Below are 3345 nucleotides of genomic sequence, written 5' to 3' on the forward strand. Positions count from 1 at the left end.
TCAGGAATTGTTCCCGCAGCAGACAAATTGACATTTACAGTGAATAAGGCTGCCTATGGGGGATGAGGAGCTCCAGGCTGATAAAGAATGAGGTGGTCCATTTCCTTCACAATCAATTCCATCAATCCGGTCAGTGCCAGTGAATTTACAACATCACAAGAAAGTAGCTTTGGATTGGTGTTTATGAGATTAGTACAGAGTGAAAAAGAAGATCCTTGACCAATAAGAGTTGGCTCCGACAGTGCAAAAAGTATGATTAAAGCATCAACTTTAGTTGTACAGTGTTCAACATGGGTAGACCACTAAATATTAGTAGAAAATTAGCTACCGGAAAAGATGACACAATGAGCATGATAAGCAAAGAATTAGCACACAACATGATCCATACAAACCAGAGATATATATAGGCATAACACAAGAATAATATTGATAGAATCTCTGTCATGAAATACAAAATACTTGGAAGTAAGCTATGGAAGTACAAGTATATATGCCATAAAATATTGTAGCTCATTGAAAAACAGCTGGTTCATTTCTTGCCCAACTCCAAATGACATTGTAGTGGAACATCATTTGCATATTAAACCAAGCCGTGATGAAACTAACTTCATAAGTGACCACTATTTATACTAGTTGAAGAAATGTAAACAATTGCTCATTATATCAAAAAGAGGAGAGGAACAATTATCAGAACTATGCCTAACAAAAATATCAAGCTTGGCAGTTATGCTTTAACGATTGATGGCAGCTTCACAGAGCAAAACAGAATAACAACAATTGTTGCCTTGGTCACATGCAATAACATAAGATAAGCTTCAAACTTTCTACATGACCCTGATACAAACAATCAGCAAGCTTGCAATGAACATTGCTCAAAAGATGAAACAGAGATTGTTATCTGTGATCAGCTCATCCAAGTCAGTCTGCAAAGAGCACAAAATAGAACTAGAACTGTAAAATAAAGATTCTCTTGTTGAAAAAGTTTCCAGCCACTAAATAAAAACCGTTGTTATTGCAAGAGAACAAACGCATATCAAGGGTGAAAAAACAGAGGAGAAGCAAAAGCTAGCAATTCTTTAAGAATTCAATTGCAAAACTCCTTCAATAGCTAATTAAATGTACATTAGAAAACATCCATTCACATATGAAGCACAGTTACTTGAGGATGATTATTCATATTGTGAACAACCACCTCTTACAGAGTCAAATTTTGTTTTTCATATGTTCACATTGTAAAAAACAATCATTTGTATGTTACAACTTACAATCTAAGACACACATGGACTAATTGTTCTCGCAGCCAAAACTGCCGCATTTACAGTAGATGAGGCTGCATATGGGGATGAGGAACTCCAGGCTGATAAAGAGTGAGATGATCCATGGCTTTAACAATCAAGTCCTTCAAACCAGGATTTTGAGCCACAACAGAACGAGCAGCCCCTTCAAGTGCATTCAATGCCCGCGCTTGTTCAAGAGCCTTACTATTACCAACATTCAATGCAAGATAACACAACAACACAACTGAGTGCATTTGAGCCCAATCATTGGCCCTCAAAAGCTTCATCAGCAGTGGAACCCCATTGAACTCCAAAATCGCCTTGGAATGCTCCAAGCAATTAAAATTCTCGGCACACACAAACTTCTCCAACGCAATAACAGCCTCTGTTGCCACATCCACATTCTTATTCCCAAGCTGCAAAACCAAAGGACCAATAATCCTCGTCTCCCTAGCCGGAAAAGTCCTTGCCAAACACCCAATAGCTTTGATCGCCGGAATTTGCAATGTCCAACTATTGCCATCTTGAATCACTCTCAACAGTTGATCCAACACCGCCTTAGCAGGCGGAGAACTAGGCTTAAACGCGGCACGCCTAAGATCAGTATTATTTTCTGCCACAGCAGCTATTTCCATAACTGTCATCAAACAATTCAACTGCAACTCATCCTTCTCAAACTCAATCATTTTCGCCAAACACAACAACCCTTTTGTCTCCGTGATCTTCCGACTATTCACTAAACTACCTTTGGATAACTTCCATAAAGCCTCGGCACAACTAACTTTGACTTTTTGTTTGACTTCAGGTGTCTCATTATCCTCTCTTTTCTAATATTACTACTATTATAATGATAATGTGAATTAGTAGTTGAACTACCACCGCCACTTCCACTACCACTTCTACTACTTCCATCTGAATTATACGAAAACGACCCCGTGTGATTGCTTTTCAATGGTTGTGTTGTTTTCCCAGCTAACTGAACTAAAGAGTGAATGGTAGTCTTACCCGACTGGAGAAAATTCGGGTCGTCGAGAATCGTATCCATTGCCAGCGAGGACACGAGAGGTCTGGTAACGTTTTCTCTAGCGAACTCCTCTTGAGCCAAAGGGTCGAGCTCAGCCATTCGAGCTACTAAATTCGCAACTGGGATTTGAACTCTGATTGTAGACTCAGTCAAAACGTGAACAATCATCGGAATCCCATGCGTGTCCACCACGTGTCGGACACGGTCCCGGTTCGTGACGATATTGAAAAGCGCGGTGGCGGCTGCGATTTGAGCTCAACGGAAATCAACGAATTGGGTTCGTTGCTGTTGGTGTTGCTGAGCAGCTTGAGAAGCGGCGGGACCCCGCCTTCGTCGACGATGATCTTCTTGTTCCGATCGTTGTCTTTGGCCAGGAAGCGAGCTCGAGAGCCGCGTCGGTTCGATCCTTCGGCTGACCCATGTGAAGCATAGCGGTGTGGGCCCAAACCCACGACAGAATCGGGTCGTTGCTCGCTATCGGCGGCAGGGAAAGGTTGGTTCCGTTGTCGGAATCGTAGATCGAGAGCAGCCACTTCATGTCGCCAATGGAAGACTCGAGAAGGTTCGAGACCTTGCGGAAGTCGGCCGTGGTGGTGATCGAGAACACCTGCCGAAGCACGCCGCTGTGCTTGCATTTTCGAACCAAGGTTAGGGCTCGGTCGAGATTCTTCGCCAAGTCGGCGACGATTCGGCGGATGGGCTGCTCGTACAGAGTTTGATGAGACTGCGCAGCTGTCAGCGGGAGTCGAACTGCGGCTCGAAGCATCTGGGAGAGCCGGTCGACTTGCTTCGCCAAGTCGAGACACTCGAGCTTTGATGCCTCGGCTTCTCGAGCTGACTTGCTCACTCGATCGGCTAGTAGGATTGGCAGTGAGAGTACCTCTTCGAGACTCTTTTCCTCGGCCATTAGATAAGGAAAGGAATGATGATGTTAGTTTTTCCGAAAGATCGAGAAAGCTTGTAAGTGTTTCAGTGACATACTCTGCCAGATAAAGAAACCAGGTTGTTTGTGGTTGTGTGTGATTAATAAATGGTACACTGTTT

At 43.2% G+C, this 3345-nt stretch overlaps 1 pseudogene; it reads right to left on the reverse strand.

Moving 5' to 3' along the window:
- Positions 1-1072: 1072 nt before the first annotated feature.
- On the reverse strand, positions 1073-3345 carry LOC136066823 (uncharacterized; annotated as a pseudogene).

Source organism: Quercus suber, unplaced genomic scaffold, assembly GCF_002906115.3.
Source record: "Quercus suber isolate HL8 unplaced genomic scaffold, Cork oak 2.0 scaffold_48, whole genome shotgun sequence".
NCBI classification, from domain to species: domain Eukaryota; kingdom Viridiplantae; phylum Streptophyta; class Magnoliopsida; order Fagales; family Fagaceae; genus Quercus; species Quercus suber.